This window comes from Culex quinquefasciatus, chromosome 2 (assembly GCF_015732765.1).
Source record: "Culex quinquefasciatus strain JHB chromosome 2, VPISU_Cqui_1.0_pri_paternal, whole genome shotgun sequence".
NCBI classification, from domain to species: Eukaryota; Metazoa; Arthropoda; class Insecta; order Diptera; family Culicidae; genus Culex; species Culex quinquefasciatus.
In genome coordinates, this window is record NC_051862.1 from 73,393,638 (window position 1) to 73,419,822 (window position 26,185).

The 26,185-nt window shown below is 31.3% G+C and overlaps 1 protein-coding gene across 1 annotated transcript in view; it reads left to right on the forward strand.

The window, feature by feature from the left end:
* Positions 1-6,607: 6,607 nt before the first annotated feature.
* The window catches only part of LOC6051519 (formin-J), a 172,405-nt gene continuing 152,827 nt past the window's right edge, over positions 6,608-26,185 (forward strand). Inside the window, exon 1 of the mRNA XM_038252103.1 lies at positions 6,608-7,525. The gene's annotated coding sequence lies outside the window, so the exon portion shown is untranslated. The remainder of the gene's footprint in view (positions 7,526-26,185) is intronic.

The window sequence follows — 26,185 nt, forward strand, 5'->3', positions numbered from 1 at the left end:
ATTTTATCATTTTATCATTTTATCATTTTATCATTTTATCATTTTATCATTTTATCATTTTATCATTTTATCATTTTATCATTTTATCATTTTATCATTTTATCATTTTATCATTTTATCATTTTATCATTTTATCATTTTATCATTTTATCATTTTATCATTTTATCATTTTATCATTTTATCATTTTATCATTTTATCATTTTATCATTTTATCATTTTATCATTTTATCATTTTATCATTTTATCATTTTATCATTTTATCATTTTATCATTTTATCATTTTATCATTTTATCATTTTATCATTTTATCATTTTATCATTTTATCATTTTATCATTTTATCATTTTATCATTTTATCATTTTATCATTTTATCATTTTATCATTTTATCATTTTATCATTTTATCATTTTATCATTTTATCATTTTATCATTTTATCATTTTATCATTTTATCATTTTATCATTTTATCATTTTATCATTTTATCATTTTATCATTTTATCATTTTATCATTTTATCATTTTATCATTTTATCATTTTATCATTTTATCATTTTATCATTTTATCATTTTATCATTTTATCATTTTATCATTTTATCATTTTATCATTTTATCATTTTATCATTTTATCATTTTATCATTTTATCATTTTATCATTTTATCATTTTATCATTTTATCATTTTATCATTTTATCATTTTATCATTTTATCATTTTATCATTTTATCATTTTATCATTTTATCATTTTATCATTTTATCATTTTATCATTTTATCATTTTATCATTTTATCATTTTATCATTTTATCATTTTATCATTTTATCATTTTATCATTTTATCATTTTATCATTTTATCATTTTATCATTTTATCATTTTATCATTTTATCATTTTATCATTTTATCATTTTATCATTTTATCATTTTATCATTTTATCATTTTATCATTTTATCATTTTATCATTTTATCATTTTATCATTTTATCATTTTATCATTTTATCATTTTATCATTTTATCATTTTATCATTTTATCATTTTATCATTTTATCATTTTATCATTTTATCATTTTATCATTTTATCATTTTATCATTTTATCATTTTATCATTTTATCATTTTATCATTTTATCATTTTATCATTTTATCATTTTATCATTTTATCATTTTATCATTTTATCATTTTATCATTTTATCATTTTATCATTTTATCATTTTATCATTTTATCATTTTATCATTTTATCATTTTATCATTTTATCATTTTATCATTTTATCATTTTATCATTTTATCATTTTATCATTTTATCATTTTATCATTTTATCATTTTATCATTTTATCATTTTATCATTTTATCATTTTATCATTTTATCATTTTATCATTTTATCATTTTATCATTTTATCATTTTATCATTTTATCATTTTATCATTTTATCATTTTATCATTTTATCATTTTATCATTTTATCATTTTATCATTTTATCATTTTATCATTTTATCATTTTATCATTTTATCATTTTATCATTTTATCATTTTATCATTTTATCATTTTATCATTTTATCATTTTATCATTTTATCATTTTATCATTTTATCATTTTATCATTTTATCATTTTATCATTTTATCATTTTATCATTTTATCATTTTATCATTTTATCATTTTATCATTTTATCATTTTATCATTTTATCATTTTATCATTTTATCATTTTATCATTTTATCATTTTATCATTTTATCATTTTATCATTTTATCATTTTATCATTTTATCATTTTATCATTTTATCATTTTATCATTTTATCATTTTATCATTTTATCATTTTATCATTTTATCATTTTATCATTTTATCATTTTATCATTTTATCATTTTATCATTTTATCATTTTATCATTTTATCATTTTATCATTTTATCATTTTATCATTTTATCATTTTATCATTTTATCATTTTATCATTTTATCATTTTATCATTTTATCATTTTATCATTTTATCATTTTATCATTTTATCATTTTATCATTTTATCATTTTATCATTTTATCATTTTATCATTTTATCATTTTATCATTTCATCATTTTATCATTTTATCATTTTATCATTTTATCATTTTATCATTTTATCATTTTATCATTTTATCATTTTATCATTTTATCATTTTATCATTTTATCATTTTATCATTTTATCATTTTATCATTTTATCATTTTATCATTTTATCATTTTATCATTTTATCATTTTATCATTTTATCATTTTATCATTTTATCATTTTATCATTTTATCATTTTATCATTTTATCATTTTATCATTTCATCATTTCATCATTTTATCATTTTATCATTTTATCATTTTATCATTTTATCATTTTATCATTTTATCATTTTATCATTTTATCATTTTATCATTTTATCATTTTATCATTTTATCATTTTATCATTTTATCATTTTATCATTTTATCATTTTATCATTTTATCATTTTATCATTTTATCATTTTATCATTTTATCATTTTATCATTTTATCATTTTATCATTTTATCATTTTATCATTTTATCATTTTATCATTTTATCATTTTATCATTTTATCATTTTATCATTTTATCATTTTATCATTTTATCATTTTATCATTTTATCATTTTATCATTTTATCATTTTATCATTTTATCATTTTATCATTTTATCATTTTATCATTTTATCATTTTATCATTTTATCATTTTATCATTTTATCATTTTATCATTTTATCATTTTATCATTTTATCATTTTATCATTTTATCATTTTATCATTTTATCATTTTATCATTTTATCATTTTATCATTTTATCATTTTATCATTTTATCATTTTATCATTTTATCATTTTATCATTTTATCATTTTATCATTTTATCATTTTATCATTTTATCATTTTATCATTTTATCATTTTATCATTTTATCATTTTATCATTTTATCATTTTATCATTTTATCATTTTATCATTTTATCATTTTATCATTTTATCATTTTATCATTTTATCATTTTATCATTTTATCATTTTATCATTTTATCATTTTATCATTTTATCATTTTATCATTTTATCATTTTATCAATTTATCATTTTATCATTTTATCATTTTATCATTTTATCATTTTATCATTTTGAAATTTGACACTTATCTTGGTTATCTCGGTGATGAAAAAATCTTCTGCAACTCATTACTATTTCAATTGTTTGAAAAGCTAAACAGTTAAAAAAAATCTTCTTCTTTGATAAACTTCACTTGAACAATTTTAAAAAATGTTCCACTTTTTGCTGTCGTTTTTTCATTTCAAACTCATATGATTGAAGCCAAAATTAAATTGTGTTTACAATCTAGCTTTATTTAAAATTTACAAGATTTCTAATAAAAATCCAAATTTTCAAAATATTAAACAAAAAAAAATAAGTTTAATATCACAGTACTGCCGATGGAAAAGTTTACAGAATATTTACACGATTTTATTAATATATTAAATTGGACATTTCTTTTGTCTTTTCCGATCTGTGATAAAAATTTATTAAATTTGTAAATGTTTGAAAAGGCTTACATAGCTTGAAACACAAAAGTAAGCTTCACAATATTTACCGATTTGATTTACTTTTTCATCGCTTGCGTACATTTTATCAAATAATAATAATAACAAGTCGTCAGCTGTGTGCTATCTTGTGACATAGACCATTTTGGTCGAAAATGAGTTAATGATGACGTTTTGCTATACTTAACAAACACTACAAGATGCTTTAACCCGATTTTGGAAACTCGCTTTCGTTTCCCGGATATCGCAACACACACTTGTGACATAGACCAATTTATCATTAAAATGTTCGTGCACACTTGTGACACGTCATACATGGTGTTGGAAAATGTGGAAAATTTTTCTTGTTTTTCACAAATTTATGTTGGTACACATTTTCTAAAGGCAATGCAATCTTTTGTTTTTTGAAAATATACTATTTTAGTTTGTATGGAAATTCTGTGCACACTTGTGACACGTAGTACAATTTTACTTTCAAGGCCCACTTGTGACACGTGCTTTTCAGATTTTTGATTACATAATTTACTGTATCTTTTAACTGGTGTAGCCAAATTACAGTGGACTCTCTGGCTATCGATCTTTTCGATATCAATATTTCTCTAGCTGTCAATAAATTTTTCAGTCCCTTCAAATAGATTGCTTTGATTTTTCGTTCTATAATTAGATAACTCCCGCTCTCGACGGTCCCTTCAATATCGACAACAAGAGAATCCACTGTAGTTGAAACTTGGAGCGTTTGTTATGCGATAGTATACGAACCGATTGCTTCAAAAAGTTTGGCTCTACCATTCATAGTTTTGAAAATATTTATCATCAAACTTTATAAATCGATTTTCTCGAATAGTACTAAATGGTCAAAACAATTGTGATCAAACTATTCTTAAATTGAGAAAAAAGTTAATTTATTAATTTAAACAATAGTTTTGACTTGAATGTCTAGACTTCCCGGGCAGACGGTAAAAACAAAATTAATAATATTTCAATAACAAATCCTGTTAAAATAACAAAAAGTGTTATTATTTTATCCTGAAGTTCAACTTCAAGAAGAAAAAATAATAACAGTTTCTGATAAAATAACAAAATTTGGTATTGAAGTGATATTATATTGAAAATGTTTAATAACACGCTAATAAGAGAAAATGTTATACATTTCAAAAACTCTCCTAATAACAAAATTTGTTATTCGTTCGGTATACTGACTTAGAAATAAAATTACCATAAATCGCACAAATGGAAAAGTTTCTAAGTGTCCATAACACAATCTGTTATTATTTTTTCTTTTCTTAAATATGTTTAGATCTTTGGGATAATTTTGACCAATTTCGTCAGGGTCATTATTTTGGCCATGAAATAGGTCCCTTAAGCTAAAATTATTCTAAAAAGTTGAAATTTTGAAAGTTGATTTTTTAAATTATTTGATATACCCCCTAAGGGACATTGCTGAAATTGGCTAGAACTATGGGATAATTTTGACCAATTTCGTAGGGGTCATTATTTTGGCCATGAAATGGGGTCCTTAAGCTAAAATTATTCTAAAAAGTTGTAATTTTGAAAGTTGATTTTTTGAATTATTTGATATACCCCCTTAGGGACTTTGCTTAAATTGGCTAGAACTATGGGATAATTTTGACCAATTTCATCAAGGTCATTTATTTCACCATGAAATGGGGTTTCCAGCTAAATTAATCCGATAAAATTAACTTTTGAGACTTTATTTTTTTTTTAATTTTGTTATATTCCCTAACGGAATTGATTTATTTATTGAGATTTTGTTTAGTGTGAATAACAAAAACTGTTATTATTTTCACAGAGCCAGGAAGTTGGAGCTGACGTTGAAGTTCGAGCTGGAGTGAGTCCTCGGAGACGGCATCGGATTCAGCTAATTTTCAGCAACTTTTACTTGGAGTCGGAATCTGTGAAGTCGGGTATTTTTGGAGAGCTGAAGTCGTCGTTGACGTCATATATCGGAGTTATCTTCAAAGTCGCTTGGAGGTACCCGACTCTGCAGCCCTGACTAGTACAGAGGAGTTATGGCAACTGCAGGTTTATTTGCAAATTACAAATAAACCAAAACAATAACTTTTTTTGTTATGGAGACATACCAGTTCAATAACATTTTTTGTTATTATGCTGCTCCACCTCTCCGCACAAAATAACAAATCTTGTTATTCCTTCATGATTACTTCTGTGTTATTGGTTTGTTATTGCAATAACAACATAATAACAGTTTAAGTTATTCTTCGAACAAATCTTTGTTATTGATTTTTGTTATTTTAACAACTAATCCGATCATCCCAATAACATATTTCGATCTTCTCACAATATCAAAAACTGACCTTCCCAAGTTATTTCCGTCTGCTCGGGTTGACTTGACTTAACTTCCCACTCGGAAAATAATCTGGTAAATTTGAGTGTCTGGCGCTGGCGGACGTTTGTCGTGCAGTTCAGACACACTTGGCACACTTATCCTAGACATGTTTTGCGTAACGCCAGATGAATCTGGCGAAAATCGGGCGAAAGTTCTGCCAGCTGTCTGGCACAAAAATCAACCGGTTCAATCGGTTGAACCGTGCACGACCGGTTTGTGTCATATTCGCCAGAAATCATGGCAGAAATCTGGTGCAAATCTGGGAGAAATTCTGCCAGATGGCTGGCGCAAGCCCCCAGACGAACGCCAGAATTGTGTCCGCCATTTCTGACCGGGTTAACTTTAGAGACTTCAGAGACTTGAATAAACACAATAAAATTGAAAATTCTGCTCGCCCTGCTCGTAAGCTCTCTCCCAAAGCTCAATCTCTCGCAACAAACCTCTCCCAAAGCTCATGCTCGCAGCATACCAGGAGAATAAGTCAACTTGTTCTCCCGCAGCCCGTTTCCAGGTACGGTTCCACACCTGTGCGCACCTACACCACCATCGCGATCGTGCGATCGAGTAGAAGGAGAAATCCGCAGCAAAATAACGCTGCCTCGGGAGCTCGAAACTGCTCGAACAACTGGCACCGACCGCACTGCCCGTTCGCTAGCAGGTCGGGTCTGGTGAGATTTCTGCCTGGCGATCACCTTTAGTTCGATTTCGAACCTTCAGGTGAACGGTTTGGGCTTTTCTGGCCAGCGAGATTTAAAACGTAGTTGAAACGAACCGGAATTTGGCTCCGCGAAAAAAGAAACGACAAAACAGCTTCCTGAACAGCTTCTGGAAGGTGTCGGAGGAGACGCAGTGGAATTGCACACGGTGAAGTCGGATCGCGCAGCTACGCGTGCTGAAGTGTGGAGTTCTGCATGTGAAATTGGGAGAAAGGTATCGCGCGCGTTGGGAGGTAGAGTGATCCTTACGAAAATTCGATTGCGACTCAAGTGCCTCCAGAAACTGGAAAATTGGAACAAGTCCGAGTCGTCGGTGTGCAATTCGGATCAAGTGCAGCAGTACACATCGGTTTGGGAGGTTCGGAGCAAACAAGATGCAAAAGTGCTACCAAGAGCGCAGACCAAGCTGGAAAGCACAAGGAAAAGTGTTGTAAACAAGTGAAAGATCGCGAGGAGAAAAGTGAGCGGTTTTTTTTTCGTTTACGATTTTCGGGGGAGCATTCCGCGAACTACCGAGCAATAAAAAAAAGAGGTGATTCGCGAGAGAACAACTCCAGGCGAGTAGAGTGATTAGAAGAAGTTTCGTAACATAGCCAAGTGACCACCAGTGTTGGGAATCAGAGAAAGAGAAAAACGTGGAGAACAAGTGCGAATTTTCGGATTTACTCACATTGGAGAAAAGCAAAGGAAAGGAAAAAATCATAAAAAGCAAGAAGAGTGCGAATGTAAGTGAATTACTGAATTGTGAACGGTTGTTTGGTGGCGTGGATTTAAAAAATTGCTCCAGAAAACTGCAGACTGATGAGGATTGAGAAATAAATAACAAACTGCGAACTGAAGGCGAACAACGAGAGTGAAGCAATTGGGCCTCAAGCTTATGTTCAGGTGCGAATTTAATGTACTTTTTTTGTATGGAGTTTTTTTTGGGGATTTGGAACTTTATTAGGCTAGACTAGGTCATGCTTTGAAGTTGGGCTTGATTTGAAAAACATCTAATTTCAATTTAAAAAAAAAAAACTTGAAGAAGAACAATAATAATCCATCGAAAATTTCTAATTCATCATGCAAAAGTTGAAATGATAAATCATTCCATTCCAGCATTTTAAATTGAAATCATTTCGAGTGAGTTAAATTTGAATTTTTATTCTAACTCAACAAACTTTTTTTAACGAATGTATCAGATTTTTTAAAAGCACTGAATGTGGTTGTAATTTTTACCGAATGGTTATGATTTTTTTCTATAGATTTTCTAATTTTGTTTAAAACAAGTTTTTTTATTTCCAAGCTGAATTATATAAACTTCAAATTTCAAGCCTGTTTTTGAAAATGCCTCAACAAAAAGTTTCACAATATTGGAGTTTTGATACTGTCAAACTCTTACAAATCTTTTTTTGGATTTATAAAAATTAACATTTTTAATAAAGTCCAATCTGTGATGTGTAGGGGAATAACTTAAATTTTGGAAAAACAAATAAACGATTTAAGAATACCTCAACTTTGACTGCCAATGTAGACTTAATTTTATATTTTAATCTCTTACCTTTTTTGTTGGAAATATTATTAATTTTCTATTTTTTACCTGATCGATTTCAAATTAACATGATATTTTTTGAATCCCTGAACAATGTTTTCTAAATGTCTATAATAATTATAATAATTATAATTTTAACAAGATAGCATGGTCTGTAGGCTAGTGTTTCAATTCAAATTTAATTCGATCCGGTTTAATTTTTAATCCAACTACAACAAGTTTATTTTAAGAGTATAAAAGCATGAGCTGAAATGAATTCTTGAACTCAGAGTGAAATATTTGTTTCCAGCTGTGAATTACTTTATTACCGTAAACTGGGGTCAATCGGGACACGTGGGGTGAATTGGGACAGCAGTTTTAACCATGTTGGAGCAAAATATTTTGATTTTTCTGGTTGGTTTCGGTTAGAATAGACTCAGACCAACAAAATGTGTACATCCATTTCCAAATTTAAAAGCTTTAAGTGCTCTAAAAACTGCTGTCCCTATTCAGACTGTAGTCCCGTCGCCCCAGATTACGGTATTCACCTTTTTTCAAAATATTTATGGCTATTTTAACACGTTTTTTCTGAATAAATTGTTCTGTAATACATTACACTATAACGTTTCATAATCATTCCACATAGCAAAATGTATTCAAAATAATTACCAAAAGAATTCTCAAAATAGCTAAATGTTAATTTTGTGTTGTATTTAAAATAAATTCAAGTTAAAAAGTTTTCAGTTGATTAGACTTCTACTTTTATGGAAGTTTTGAAGTTTTAAAAGAAATATTGTTTTTGCCCCCTGATTTTTCAGAATAAATTTTAAGGGGGGCGACATAAGTTTTGAAACATATTTGCAACGGCCTTATTTGAAAATAAAAAGTGTTTAGCTCAATGTTTTTGTTTTTTCAATAAGATTTGAAATTTTTTATTTATATTTAAAAAATGATGACATGTAAACTGAACAATTTTTTAACGGAGTAGGTTTGTTTTTAAATTAAGTGTGACATTCATTTAAATTAAGCACTCATAAAATGCGAAAATGTTCCAAACATTTATAAAGTCGCATTGCAATCATTGTTTTCAAAACAGTTAGGATCTGGCATAAAAACATTTTAACGAAAAATCACTTATGCATCGAAAATTCACTGCTATTCAAATTATTTTTTAATAAACCCGAACATACTGAACATGATTCTAAGGGCAGAGGAATGCACTTAAATTTAATTTGGTTTTCTGAATTTTTTAAGAATATGTTTTAGTCGCTGATTTTTTGAGCCGATTTTCAATATGGGGAGGGAAAGGGGAGGTTTTTTCGACAGAAGCTTTGTAAAATATTAGCAACACCTTTATTCCCCCGATTTCAACATTTTGTCTGCTTTCAAAGTTAGTTTTCGGGTAAATTCATTAAAAGGTCATTATGACTTTTAAATTAATATAAAAACTGATATTTTTCATTTATTACAGATTTCTATTCAAGTTTGACCGTTTTATAAATATTTCCAAAAACGTTTGATGAAAGTTTTGACGATATTTAATTATTTCACTCACATTGAAAACATTGAAACGTGTGAAATTGTTTTAATTCTTAACGATACACATCAACCATAGCATTTTCATCCAGATTTCTGTTACAGACATTTTAGTATCTTCAATACTACGGGAACTATCGATATAATTTTTTATTCATCCCCTAAAATACTGTCTTCGTAGTAATTTACAACAAAGTTTGACTATCTTTACAATCAGATTTTTGCAGGATTGGGTCCGTAAGTTTGACAATTTTGGAATAAGAAGACAACAGCTTCCTTGGTTGCTGTGCATCCTTCAGATGTTAATTGTTGTTAATTTATGTGAATTATTAAGATGTGGAACAAAATATCTGTGCTCTAAAATTGTGATCAACATATTAATAAATCACTAGTTTTGAAGTAACAGAAATAAAATAAAAAGGATTAGCATAAAAAGTTAAAAATACACCTTGATTTTGAAAATGTATAAAATCACTTTACAAGTGGTCAACGGGCCATTTTTCACGATCTTTCAAAATGGGTCCACTGGTCAAAAAAATCATCTCGTGGGCCACGTTAGGCCCGCGGGCCATATTTTGGTTACCCCTGGGATAGGGCCTATTATAAATTAATTGCATTCCAGACAGGTTGAATTAAATGACGGTAAATTTCCATATTCTACAAAATAGTTTAAAAGAAAAATCCAGTCGATTTGATAGGTTTAAAAAGATTACCTAAAATTATTTATGAAACACTTCAGTTAAATTTCTGGAAATAATAAGTTCGATTTGAGTTAAAAGTCTAGTTCTAGACAATAAGAACAAAACTCTATTTGAATTTAGCTCAATTCTTACTGGAATATCTTCATAAGGAATCCGGTTTATCCATTTAAGATTTTTGGAAGTTTCGTAGCACAATGTGAATGACATTGAATATAATAAAATGTCAATGAACCAAAGATCCACAAAACCATTACACAACGCATAAACGGAACGCTTACGCACTTGTCCGCTTGTCTGTCCAAATTCCTGCCATCAAGATTAGCGTCGTTCCACCTTTGCCACCGTCGTCGCCACGCAAGCAAATTTTGCCCAGCGTCCAGCCCGGCCTTTCAATTCGCATATTAAAATATGTAAACAGACACACACAGAAAATAAAACTCGATTTCACCCGGTCCCAGGTCCGGCGAACCTGCGAACCACTTCTCAGGCGCGCACGCTGATGAAAAAGCATCGATAAATCATTAAACCCAAGTCCGCACTCTAAGCTCTCCAGTGCAAACACACCGCAACACGTGGCAGGTTGCGAACTAATCTTAATTTTGCCGCCACCAGCACCAGGAACAGTCAGTTCTGTGGGTGCCGCCGCAGAAATTGGTCGCTTAAGTTTTAAGAGCGCAATTTGAGCTAATCCAAATGCACATTACAAAATTTTGAAAAAAAAAAAAAATTAGACATTAGATTTTTTTTTAATTTTTGTGCAGATTTGTACGAATATATTGAAAAAAATTAAAAAAGATAATTTTACTAAAAGTACATTAATTAAGACAAAAAAAAAACAACAACAATACGAAGCACGGCTATCGCGACGAGGGTTGTGCAGTTTTAATACACCGCTCAAAGTTCTCTTTCTTCTCTGATTACACATGTATCGTACCGGGCAAAACATGGCAACTGGACTGGGACAGGGAAGAAGACAAATAAACAAATAAATTAATTCACCTAGATGATTACAATTTATCTCCCACAAAAAAAAAAATAAACAGTGTTACACAAAGTTGTGAAATGTTTCAATAAAATCTTAACACATTTGAAAACTACTCTGGTTCTTGCAATATCGATCAAAACAATCATAGTCAAAGATAAAGTTAAAATATACTGCCTTAAAAAAATTCATTTCAAAATCTATTTTTAAATTTCATGAATTTTGTTACAAAAATAACAACATTTTTCATAAAAATTTCAACTTGTTCACATCAAGTAAAGAAAGCAGTTGCCTCCTAGTTTTGCATACTTGCAATTCCAGATAGCTACATTTGCGATTTTGTGTGTGTTTTTTTTGCCTCTCCACTTCTCCAATTTCTCTGACTGTACGGTTCCCGTCGTAAAATGTGCAGATTTTTACGAGCCTTGGGGTGGTTGTGAATGCCTACGATTTTTTTTGAAAATGGTAAAAAATAATTTTTATGCAAGATAAATCAACTGAAAAATATTCATATTTGAAAGTATAAGAAAAGCTCACATAAATTGTTCAGAAACAAGAAATAAATATTTACAGAGAATATAAAATTTCTTCAAAACATGTCTATCTTCAGAAAAAAAATCGATGAAAATACAAATTCTTCAATTTCCATTAAAAAGGAAAATAAAAAGTAAAAAGTAAGTTTAACAAATTAAATTATTTTTGCCCTCTGATTTTTTGACTGATATGAGATAATCGTTGAAAAATATTAGCAACGGCCTTAATTATTTTTGTCTAAGTTTAATTTTTTTTATCCAATTGAAACATTTTTATAATTTGTTTTCATTTTAATTTCTCAGTAATGGGTAATTCTCTACCAACTCCCATGAAATCGGGAAAAGTTGCCCCGATCCCGCTTCGATTTGCGTGAAACTTTGTCCTAAGGGGTAACTTTTGTCCCTGATCACGAATCCGAGGTCCGTTTTTTGATATCTCGTGACGGAGGGGCGGTACGACCCCTTCCATTTTTGAACATGCGAAAAAAGAGGTGTTTTTCAATAATTTGCAGCCTGAAACGTTGATGAGATAGAAATTTGGTGTCTAGGGGACTTTTATGTAAAATTAGACGCCCGATTTGATGGCGTACTCAGAATTCCGAAAAACGTATTTTTCATCGAAAAAAACACTAGAAAAGTTTTTAAAATTCTCCCATTTTCCGTTACCTGACTGTAAAAATTTTTGGAACATGTCATTTTATGGGAATTTTAATGTTTTTTTCGAATCTACATTGGCCCAAAAGGGTCATTTTTTCATTTAGAACAAAATTTCTCATTTAAAATTTCGTGTTTTTTTCTTACTTTGCAGGGTTATTTTTTTAGAGTGTAACAATGTTCTACAAAGTTAATATACAGGAAACATTATTGAAATAAATGTTAATGAGTTCATAGATAGTTTTACAAACTTCTATTCTCTCTGTAATTTCCTTGTGTTTGGTGTGCACAGTTGTTGAAACAATTTCGAATTATTGAAGAATGAAATTATAAAATTTGAATTAGTCCTATTCAATACTAAATTCAATAAAATTTATAAGGATCATTATTTCAACTATTATAATGTTTCTGATAAGAAATCTTCAACTTGTTTAAAAGTATTTAAACAAATATTTGATTTCAAATAATACGTCAATATATAATTTAATCTTTTTTCTAATTGCAGTCATCCCAAAATCTTGGAACAGAGTTGTGGCCATTTGTCCCCCCTCAAATGCGTTACTTAAAGAAAAATCGCTCCCTTGATTTCTATTCACATTCGATTTCTATTCACAGCAAACAATCAGATGGTAAAATCGCACAAAAAAGCTTGCACATCACTTTTGTGGAAAAACACACAAAATATTTCACACTACATATACAGTTTTTGTAAACAGTTGCTACTGATTTGAATCCCATCAGTAGCAACCCAGTACCAAAAGTAAGGACTGGCGCCTTAGCCCACTCGGCCATCATTCCGATGAAGACTGACAATTTGATCAAGTAGGTTTGGATACTGATGGGCTACATATTTCATTACATAAATTTCATAAAATAATGCAAAATTTATTTTACACCCGGCCTTTTACACACAGCTGGATTACTACTTTTTTTTGCTGTGTTATTTTATCGATTTAAAAAAAATCCCATTGAATTGTGATTACTTTTACTTCTTGGTCAATTGAATTAAACAGGGTAATAAATATATTTCTATGATTGATGAGCATTTTAATGACTGACCGAAACCAACTTGGAACCACCCCGCCTCTTTTCTGGAGACATTTGCCAACTGTGACTATTATATAGTTTTGCCACCGGGAACGCTGCTGAGGCTGGAACGTGTTTTGCTTTCGCAAGATTTTACCACATTTCACATATTTACGTACGCCAGTAGCAATCCACCTATTGGACAACAACAACAACAACAACAACAACTGCCACTACTACTACAATTAACAGTACTAGTAGCAGTGGCAGTAGCAAAAGTAGCACCAACTAATGTAAAATGGGGAAATTGCAACCTGGCACAATCTGCCAATTTACCGCACTCCAAGACTGCCAGCCGACAAAACCGGATCGCGATTGCGCGCAGAATCTTGGGAGTTGGGTGAGGGACGGTGAGGGTGTAAACAGAAGTTTATGGGATTGTTTTTTATTGCACACACACACACACACATTGGATTGCCCGAAGGCTTAGCCGAAGGCGCCAATTGATCGGCAATTATTCGCTTGGCTAGGTGTTCTCGGAACTACGGAGGTCTACGGCCGTATATGGGAACGGCACAGGGAAGGTTGTGGTGGAAATCGAATCGAAAGCAATAAAATGTTCTATGTTGGGATATCTTTATAGGAATAGGTTTTGGATTTTTTTATGTTAGGTGGACCGTTTTTCAGACCTTATTTGATATGGGGAAGGCTACCAACTGTACGGATTTTTTCCTTACCATACGGATTTTCGAACCTCTTCGCGGATTTTTAACAGGCCGGAATTTTTTAGGGAATTTTACGCTTTATACGGATTTGTACGGAATTTTAACAAGTTTTTAATCATTTAATTGCTTTTTTGATTTGGTCGAAGCTTTTGTTAACTAGAAATTTTTATTTTTCTGTGAGTTCGATTTAAAAAGGGAGAGTTTTTCGGGGTTTCCTCAATTCAAACTTGATTATCAATAATTCTAGAGTTTTTGAACTATTGTCTTTCATATGTTGATAGGACCCTTTAAAAAAAACTCTGGAATTGTTCTTTTAGAAATTCCTTTCTAAATTTATTTATCCCTTTCCATAGGCTTTCTAAAACTTGTGAAAACATTTGAACATTTCAATTAACAAATCTAGAGTTTTTTTAAAGGTCCTTTAAACTGTTGTGTTTCACATGTTATAGGACCTTTTCAATTAAAAAAAACTCTGGAAAAGTGTTCGTTAAAACACTAAGTACGATATTATTCGTAAAAGCAAACTTGACATTTCGTAAACTTTTAAACGTTTAACAAAAAAAATTAAAAACATAAGGATTGATTCAAATCACGGTTTATTTTATGAATACTTTTAAACGTGCAAGTCATAAGCACTCTGATAGCATTTTGTGAAATTTGTTAGCTGTAAAAACGACACAGTTTTATATTTTTAATTCTCAAATTTATGAAATTTAATTTATCTAAATAATTCATTGAAAGTTTTTGTTATACCATGGTGTCATATCGGCAAAGTGTACGGATTTTTGTTCAGCACGAGTTGGTAGCCTTAGATATGGGTTACTTCAAGTGAAGCGGTACACCACTCGAAATCAATTTTTCCGGATGCTCAAATTTTGTGGAGATGTTTATATATCGAAACATGCAAGAATCCCGAAATTAACACCTTCCCGCCCAGAGCAAAATCGAGATTTTTTACGTTTTTCCTTGCCATTTTTTTACAGACTTGACCAATTTGGATGAAATTTGAATTAGATGTAGTAAACATCCTAATAAACACTGTGTAGAACGAATGAGTTTATTTAACTCAATAGTTTTCGAGAAATGTCAATTTGAAGTGAAAAATTTTTGGTGCTCTGGTGCAACCATGGGCGTTGGAGGGTTAAGCAAAATCGGACTAACCTGTTTTTTTGACAAAAGTTTTTCGATTTTTGTCATTTTTGAATAACTGAGGTTTTGATATGGGCATTAGATTCAGCGTCCAATGTTCTTCCAAAAGGATGGTCGAGTTTTTTTTCTATCACTTTCTGAACCAAAGAAACGGCCATTCAATAACAAATGTTTTTTGAAAAATTTACGAAAATCGCTGAACTGAAATTGTATGGTTTGAAAGTACAGTCCAGACTCGATTATCTGAAGTTTCGACTATCCAAAGTTCGATTATTCAAAGATTTGTATGTGACTTTGGATATCAAATCACGAACAATATTTTTTTCGTTTTTTTCTTGTTTTGAACATAAAATTCGAGTTCTGCGACCCCATTTTTTGTTTTTTTTTATATTTCGCCACCGCCATATTGACCACCATCTCAGATTCATAAATTTAAAATCACTTTAGCGTACACAGAAAAGAAATCATGGTAATATTACATCTAGGAAGGGGTGCATCTTTTATGTCAGAAAAAAGGTGTAATTTTACCTCTGGAAATGTGTAATTTTACCACTTTTCTGGTGTAACGTCACTTTTCAGTCTAAATTGAGGTAAAATTACAGCATAAAAGAGGTAATGGACAACCTTCCAAAATTACAGCTTCCAAATTTACATTATTTTTTATTGTGTAGTTTAGGGGTGATTCGATTGTCCGAAGTGAATATTTTCCGAGGCCTTCGGATAATCGAGTCTGGATTGTATAAACAGCTCAGCCTAATTTGAGCATGACCACAAAAAGTCGAGGATGAAAATTAGGATGAAATGACCCTTATTAATTAGTTCATTAATTATTGTTATTATGTTATATTTCATAATTTTGAAAGTAAAAAATTGTGTAAATTTGGAAGGTGTAATATGGGAAGGTTGAATATTACCTCTTTTATGATGTAATTTTACCTCATTACACCAGAATAGTGGTAAAATTACACATTTTCAGAGGTGTTTCTGACATAAAAGATGAACCTCTTCCCAGATGTAATATAACCATGATTTTTTTCTGTGTATTTTTTACTTATTGGCTAAAACAATTTATTTATTTACCTGATTTTTTACAAAGTAAATATCGTACAAAAAATTTAATCATTACTGATTTATAGATAAAATTTTTATCTATAAATCAGTAATGATTAAAATTTAATGATGACTGAAATATCTCTTTTTATAGAGAAAGTAAACAAAACTTTTGAAAAAAAGCAAAAAAATCCAAAACTTTTAACAAAATTGGATTTGTTTCACAGCATTAAAAAGTGTATGTGCTAATTCAAAGTACCGTAAACCGGTGTTACATTGATATCCCGGCGACATTGATAGGTTTTAGATATTTTCGCAAAATGAGGAATACAAATTAAATACGTACGGAATGGTATGCATACATGCTGACCTTGGTAGAGAAGTGCTCAAAGTATCTCAAGAAGTAGTTTTCAACCGGATAAAGGATCAGATTCTTTGAACATTTTTGACTTAAGAAATGTTAAAATTAGAAATTAGAAATTTTGTAAATTTGGAGAATGTTTGATTCCTGCAGCAAAATTTGTTTTTGAGGCAACGAATTATGACATTATGATTTAAATTATAATTTTCTAGTGAATTTGGATACAATTTGGATCATCTATGGCAGGGCTGCGGAGTCGGGTCATATTTTAAGCGACTCCGACTCCGACTCCGACTCCGGCTTTCTGAGATTAGACGACTCCAACTCCGACTCCGACTCCAACTCCAGCCTACCAACTCTAGCCGACTCCGACTCCGACTCCGACTCCAGCTTTCTACAAATTGTTGGCTCCGACTCTGACTCCGACTCCACTTATTTTGAAATGTTTCAAAAGTTTGTTAACTATTATTTTGAAAATATTGATAAATAGGATTATTTAAATACTCTCTAACTGATATGTTTTTCTCGAGGAAGAATCAACTGAAAAAAAGTTTCTAGGTTACAAGTTTTATACGTTGTTGAAACAGAATTCAAAAACTATCTCCAGTTTTGAAGGCATTTTCAGAAGAACAGTTTTGAAATTAAATTGGGTTTTATTTACTTAACCTCAAGTTAGCTTGTTTGTTTTATTTACATTTAAATTATAAAAAGCTTATATATTTTAATATCAAATTGCAATTTTTTTGAATGAATCATTCAAAGAAACCTGGCCTTAATGATCGATTTAACATATAAATTCAATTTGCTCACTTTTAAGCTGACATTTATAAGAAGCACATTGTCTATCAAAGTCACCTTGTTTTTTTTTGCAATTCCTCTGTGAAACTGTCAACTTTTCCTGTCCTTCTGGAGAAACGAAACGGCCTACTTTTCCCTACCAAAAATAACAAAATGGAAAATTTATAAACAAAAGTACAACTTTTCAGTACTTTTATCGAAAAGTAACATTTTTCAATATTTTTTTGTTTTGAACGGTGGGTTTACTTAACACATGAATAATTGACATAAAATTCCATTAAAGAAGCGTTTTTCGGAATTGCAAAAAATGTTGTAAGCAACTCGTTGCAGAACTTGTTTTTTTTTGCAGCACTCATCGTACTTGTCCAACTCGGTAAACCTCGTTGGATAAATGTACGACTCGTGCTTAAAACAACTTATTTTTGCAACTTGTTGCATATACTACTATTTAAAGATTATGATCGCAAATCAAGGTATCTAAAAAATGTCTCCGTGGAAAAGATAATTAAGGGGTCCTTTTCAAATATCCGTGACCTAGAAAATATTTTACCTGAGAATTATTGATTTATTTTAATTTAAAAATTTTCAATATACATAGAAGGAGGCGCGCAATACTTCTTGAATCTTCACCTAAAACGAAGCTTTATGAATGATCGTGCGCCTCCTTCAAAATATATGAAATATCAAAATATTGGATAAAAACCAAAATCCACAGGTAACATATTTTCTAGGTCATTTTAAAAGGACCTTTCCATAAAACATTTTTTTGGTACATTGATTTGCAATGATAATCACCTTCCGAAATATTGGCGTCGGACATACAATATGAGAAAATTATTACCGGTTGAATAATATTATAATTTTGTGTACTTTTTGGTACTGAAATCTAGAGATTTGTTCAACGATTTTTTGCAACGATATTAAAATAGTTTTTCAAGGATCAACATTCTCAGATTTTAGTAGAGAAATAGTAAACATTAAGATTATCGATATATTTAACATATTCAATGATTATTTCAAAATAAGTTGCAACTGTATTGATAAATTTTTGTCAGTTTCAATTATTTTAAATGCAACACTTTGATTTTGTTTTACTTACTTTAAAACAAAATGCACATGTTGATTTCTTAGAAATAGATTGTTATAACGATTGAATATTTGTTGGAAGAGTTATACTGTCAGTGACTTTTTCCGATTTCCAAAAACAGCAATTATTATTTTTAATCTTTTTTGTACCTCGTATTTTTTCCCTGAAAGTCATTCGCTATCAGGGTAAAAAATGAATGTGTGTGTACTGTTTTCAAAGAGAACTAGATTAAATTTGATCAAATTTTAATTGAAGGGTTGCAGTCAAGAATCAATTAAATATTTCTGACTACAAAAAGTTATAATACGAAATACTTGGGTAAGAGGGAATAAACAGGTTATAATTTAGTAAAATAACACAATAAGAGTTTTTCAATCACAATAAAAGGCTTCAAAAACATAATGGCATCTGATGAATCTTTAAAAAATGGCAATTCAGTGCATACGACTTAAAAAAAACAGTTAAAAATATAAGAAGTTTTGTAAGTTAAGCTGTTTTATAGCAAATACTGAACAAAAAGATTTTTTTTGCATTTAAGATGACTCCGACTCCGACTCCGACTCCAGGTTATCAGAAATTTTCGGCTCCGACTCCGACTCCGACTCCAGCTGTTCGAGTTTTGACGACTCCGGCTCCGACTCCGACTCCAGGTCCCCAAAAAGACCCGACTCCACCGACTCCGGCTCCGACTCCGACTCCGACTCCACAGCCCTGATCTATGGATTTATCCTAAGATTCACATTCTTTTTAAATTAAATAAACTTAGTTTTACAAACATTTAATTAAATTAAATTAATATTTCAAATGATACATTCAAAGTAAGTTTAAGCCCGGGTAAAAAATAAAAAGTTACTCAGATCAAAAAGTAGATGCAATTTCCCGAAAGACTACTAAAAGTTAGGCCTCCAGCCCATTTGGTTGAAAACTGGCTTGTCGGTAGCAGGAACAAGTTCAAATGGGATTTAACCCGCAAAAAGATATTTTTCACATATCGATGCCTCTGTGCTCTCTTATGTCAACTATATAGGAAAAGCAAGCTTAGTACAAGCGAGCACAGAGGCATCGATATGTCACTTTTTTGGCATATTTGCAACTAATGCGATAATAATCTACGTCCATGGCTTGTGGGCCAGATCTTTGCAAATCATACTCACCAGTTTTTCAAAGTAGGGGAGTTTGGGGTAATATGGACAGTGGGGGTAATTTGGACACCCCTTTAAAAATCACGTTTTCTTCGGATATAAAGTGAAAACGGCAATTTAAGTGATAAGGCTAGTACTAGTAATGGCCTAGGAGTATGGACAAACCAAAAAAGTTGGAATAGGTTAAGTAGTTTTAGTATGATATGTAAAAGTTTCCAAAGGCCGGTTGGCACTGCCTTAAATTCTAATATTTGAAGGTTAGGAAATAAGGTTTTGCAGGAGTTATATGGCAAAAAAGTGGACATTTTTTGTTTAAGGGGGATGCTTGGACGATGCCTGAGATACGTACGTATAAAAATTGTGCATTTTATCCATTTTTATCATCAAAAATCGCAATTTATGATAGAATATGCTATGGGGGTAATTTGGACATGGCTTGTGGGGTAATTTGGACATACCTGAAAGTCTACCTGTCAGGCAACAAAAAAGTAACTTTCATGGTTGGATGAGTTTTTAAAGGGATTTAGGTAAATTTAGAGGGATTAATATGTCAAAACAATCTAAAATGAATGTTCACAAAACCCCTATTTTTAATTTAGATAAATTTATTCCAATGTTCGAATTGATGGAAATCTGATTACGGTACATTTGGCGTTCAACAAGACTCTAATGTTGATTGCTTTTAATTAATTTCTTTGACATTTCTAATTTCTATGCTGGTTTACAATAATATTTAAATTTGAAGGGCTAAAGAATGTAAAATTAAAAGAAAATATGATATTTTCAGGCTAATAAATTCTATATAAAGATTGATTTATATAAACATAAACGATACCTTAATAACTAAAAACAAGTATAGTGTGCCTGATCCAGAATCAATGTTTAAATCATTTCAGTATTAATAATTAAATTATGTATACTACACTGAACTATTTGTTATCTTCCCATTGAATTATAGTTCTATCACAAAATCATTATTTAAACCTTTGATGAAATATTGTGAGAAACACTTCAAAATATAAAGCAATTACAAAACCAGGTTGAAGGATAAAAAACATGCTCAAAAAATTAAATGTTAAACTTATTCTTCAACATGTGTCCAAATTACCCCACAAAAGGTGTTCATATTACCCCACAAGGTATGTCCATAATACCCCACAAAGCATGTCCAAATTACCCCACAAGGCATGTCCAAATTACCCCATAGGGGTGTTCATATTACCCCCACACAAAAATGTGGGGGTAATTTGGACACCTTTTAACTTTTGCGATAAAAATGGGGTTTTCATCAAAATTTATCGAAATGAATGACATTTTTCCATCAAATATGGTCTCTATTATCCTCTGGTGTCATCCACATTCCTTTAAAATATCCATACAGCCCGTAACAGAGCAATTTCCTTAGGGTGTCCAAATTACCCCACACTCCCCTACAGTCATCCCACATATTCGAACACCCACAAATTCGGAACAATTCTGTAGTAATTTGTCAATAGGATACAAAATGCAACTTTTCTGTTGACCTTACTATTTTTAGAATCTTTATTTGGACATTCTCTAGCTATTTCACTAGTAAAAGTAGTACTTTTTTTTAACAAAAACCTGCCTTTCAAGACTATTTTAACCAGAACAGCAAAACACTGCACCCAAATTGCCTGTTTCATGATTGTGGGATGTTATTGTGCCTCCCACAATTGTGGAACACCTGAATTTAACTGATATTTTTACAAAAATAGTTATCGGACCATTCATAAAACATTACTAAGCATGAGTTTTTTTGGTTTCAGAGTGTGAAGTCATTATTTTGTAAAAAATAAGTACTCCTGGAGAGAAAAAAAAGTTTGTTTACATCGTAAGAAAAAAGTGTTCCGAATGTGTGGATTTCAAGGGTCAATGTTTTTCTTCAAAAACTTGATATAAACTTAAAAATATACAGCCGGTCTATACATCAATCGAAAAATCACAAGAAAATCTTTTACATGAAGGTAAAAGCAAATCATTATGTTCAATTATCGATTTTCCATGATTTGTTGAACATTGGCCGATCTGTAAACTGTTCCGGATATGAGGGATGGCTGTATCATCATATTGTGTCGAAGGTTGTGAAAGCTTTTCTTGCGATCTTTCTAATGCTGTATCGAACAAATGCAAATTTTAGCTTTTATATCAAGTTTTTTTGATCTTTGAAATCCACAAATTCGGAATATTTTTTTCTTACGGATGTAAACAAACTTTGGTTCTATCCATGAATGCATAATTTTCACAAAATAATGACTTGACGCACTGAAACCAACGAAATTCAAGCTTAGTTATGTTTTATGAATGGTCTGGTAACATTTTTGTGAAAAAAAATCAGTAAAAATGCAGGTGTTCCACAATTGCGGGAGGCACAATAACATCCCACAATTATGGAACAGGCAATTTGGAGGCAGTGTTTTACTGCTCTGGATAAAATAGTCTTGAAATAAGGTTTTTTGTTCAAAAAGTACCACTTTTACTACTGAAATAGCAAGAGAATGTCCAAATGAAGGTCCTAAAAATATTAGGGTCGACAGAAAAGATGCATTCTGCTTGCTATTGACAAATTATCACAAAAGTGTTCCGAATTTGTGGGTGTTCCGAATATGTGGGATGACTGTATGATATGATGAATATTCCCATCATCCTTTTTCTGTGTGCAATGTGAACCAATTAAAGTGGGTATGATTCGGCATTTATTTTAGTTTTAAATCAAGAGGCTCTTTAAAACATTTGAATTAATTTCCATCCATTTAATCACAAAAAAAGACTTCCAGGGGTAAACGTATACGCACGTCCATCAGAAACTGCTCCCAGAATGCCTCGTTGCCTCCACCGAAAAAAAAGGAACAAAATATTTTCGATTTCTTCATTTCGGAAAAGAAATCGATACATTCCCCCCATGTTTGTTGCTGCTGGCCTGCCTGCTGACTTACCTGGTCGAAGGCGTTGATACTTTCTAAAATATATTTACATTCGTCGAACGCAAACAAACGGACGAGGGGGCGCTCCTCGTATCGAATGATGGACCGGGAACCTGACCTGAGACTTTGGTCGATCGCAGTGCGAAGGCACCAACACCGGAGGTTCAGTCTGGAACGCTCTCGAGTGATTGTGGTCAGCTGCTGCTGCTACAATTTCTGCACCAAGACGACTTGCTGTTGACGCGAAGAAGCGGTACAAATGAAAGACTTCAACACGCGCGGAGATACTTCAGTGGGCGCAAGCGACGAACCCGCACGCAGAACTCGTCAAAACCTCAAATATATGTATGCATAAGACGAGATCGCCCAGAGAAGGAGAGGTGTGTAATCGGAAGCCTCCTCGGCGGTAATGTGCTACTACTTGCAGTGGACAGATCGCACGTGGGCGCTCCCGATGATTGGTTTGGACCGAAGGCAGACGAGAGGATTTTCTGGGTGATTTCCGATTAGGATTACTGAGTGCGGTATCGTGGTTTCGTTTGGTTGGTTGGGTTTGAAGTTTGTGAGGCTTCCACCCAGGTGCCGTGTTCCCTTATGGGTTGGAACGGACTGTTGGGGACTGGACTTTCGATCACGTGGAAAAGTGAAAGTTATGGTCGGGGTTTTGTTTTTATCTCAATAAAAGCGATAATGTTGAGATGAAACAAATCACAACCTTCGAGATGCCGTATCTCGGAATGGATAAGATCATTTTTCGTGATAAATGGTTTCTCATTTACACTAATATTTATGACAAGTTGAAACAAAACTAAGCACTAATGGAAGTTGCTTGTCAGTGTCGTTTTGTTATCTAATAGATGCTTCGTCAAAAAGTATTAAATGATTTCAAAACATCAGAAACTCTTGTTCTAATATTCAAATTAAAATCTCCTTCAAAAATACATATCCAAACGATTTTCGATAAACAGTGACCACGAGGCACTTAACAACCAGACCAATCAATGCTAACCGCATATGTCCGTTGATCTCCCTCAAGTACGGTACTTACAATGCAAAATAGCACAGCACATGCTAGGCTCATTCATTCATACCTGGACTTGGACCTGGACCATGAACATTCACCCTCGAGCCCATACGATTATGATAGCTGAATGAACTATAAAGGACTTGATATGCACAGCAAAATTGAGCATAGCCCAATGGAAATAATGTGTAGAGCAATTCTTGGCATCATTTTTTAACTGTGTCCAACATTTGGCGAACGGGGAAATTATGTTGCTTATGCGGTGATGATTGGGTGATTGCGGTCAATTGCGCACGGTTAGGCTAGGGTTATTGCTTTTCGTATACATTTTCATTGGACGATTGTCCCGGGGAGAGATCATGCTCTTCCCGGGCAGACGGTAATAACAAAATTAATAATATTTCAATAACAAATCCTGTTAATATAACAAAAAGTGTTATTATTTTATCCTGAAGTTCAACTTCAAGAAGAAAAAATAATAACAGATTCTGATAAAATAACAAAATTTGGTATTGAAGTGATATTACATTGAAAATGTTTAATAACACGCTAATAAGAGGAAATGTTATACATTTCAAAAACTCTCCTAATAACAAAATTTGTTATTCGTTCGGTATACTGACTTAGAAATAAAATTACCATAAATCGCACAAATGGAAAAGTTTCTAAGTGTCCATAACACAATCTGTTATTATTTTTTCTTTTGTTAAATATGTTTAGATCTTTGGGATAATTTTGTCCTGGGTGATGAATAGAGAGAATGCGTAACGTGATTTTCGAATGATCCCACTTTGTTTACATCTACAAAGTAGGAGGATGTTCTAGCACAAGCATGACTTTTTTCTTATTGGTAAATGAGCTGTTTTACAATCAGTAGTATGTGTTTTATTTTGTCTAGTTTTTGACATTTTTTTGGAAAATTGTTGCGTCGCGGTTAGAAGAGAGTTTTCTTTTCTACGGGTTACGAAGATCTGCGGCGAGAGTGTAATTCTGCGATGTCGCAAATAAATTACCTGGCTGATTTTAGAATCCTGCAGCTCTTCCTGATCCAGCGAAAATACATCGCTAATTCTAGCGAAGCTGATCCAACAAATAGAAAGGATTTTCACTAAACCAGGTTTTCGAACGGAATCAAACAATAGAGACAGCTTCTGGATGGATACAACCGCATCGACTCCATGAACAACTTCCATTCATAATTATAAAAAAAATACGATCTCACCTTCAATTTTCTTAAGGTCTTTTGACTTCAATCGATTCTCAAAAGCCACAAATTTTTCATTCCTGAATTTTTTTTTTAATGATCGATCACAATACTCTCAATTTTTGGCGAACAGTAAGTTGGTTCCACTATGACAGTTCAAAATTGAGGCCGTTTTGCGAACCACTATTCAGCACCCAGATTTTGTCTAATTTCGTTGGGGTCATTATTTTGGCCATGAAATGGGGTCCTTAAGCTAAAATTATTCTAAAAAGTTGAAATTTTGAAAGTTGATTTTTTTAATTATTTGATATACCTCCTAAAGGACTTTGTTTAAAATGGTTAGAACTGTGGGATAATTTTGACCAATTTAGTCAGGGTAATTATTTTGGCCATGAAATGGGGTCCTCAAGCTAAAATTATTCTAAAAAGTTGAAGTTTTGAAAGTTGATTTTTTTAATTATTTGATATACCTCCTAAAGGACTTTGTTTAAAATGGTTAGAACTGTGGGATAATTTTGACCAATTTAGTCAGGGTAATTATTTTGGCCATGAAATGGGGTCCTTAAGCTAAAATTATACTAAAAAGTTGAAATTTTGAAAGTTGATTTTTTTAATTATTTGATATACCCCCTTAGGGACTTCGCTAAAATTGGCTAGAACTATGGGTTAATTTTGCCCAATTTCGTCAGGGTCATTATTTTTGCCATGAAATTGGGTCCTTGAGTTAAAATCATTCTAAAAAGTTGAAATTTTGAAAGTTGATTTTTTTTTAATTATTTGATGTACCCCCTAAATGAATTTTCTAAAATTGGTTAGAACTATGGGATAATTTTGACCAATTTCGTCAGGGTCATTATTTTTGCCATGAAATTGGGTCCTTGAGTTAAAATCATTCTAAAAAGTTGAAATTTTGAAAGTTGATTTTTTAAATTATTTGATATACCCCCTAAAGGAATTTGCTAAAATTGGCTAGAACTATGAGTTAATTTTGACCAATTTCATCGGGGTCATTATTTTGGCCATGAAATGGGGTCCTTAAGCTTAAATTATACTAAAAAGTTGAAATTTTGAAAGTTGATTTTTTTAATTATTTGATATACCCCCTTAGGGACTTCGCTAAA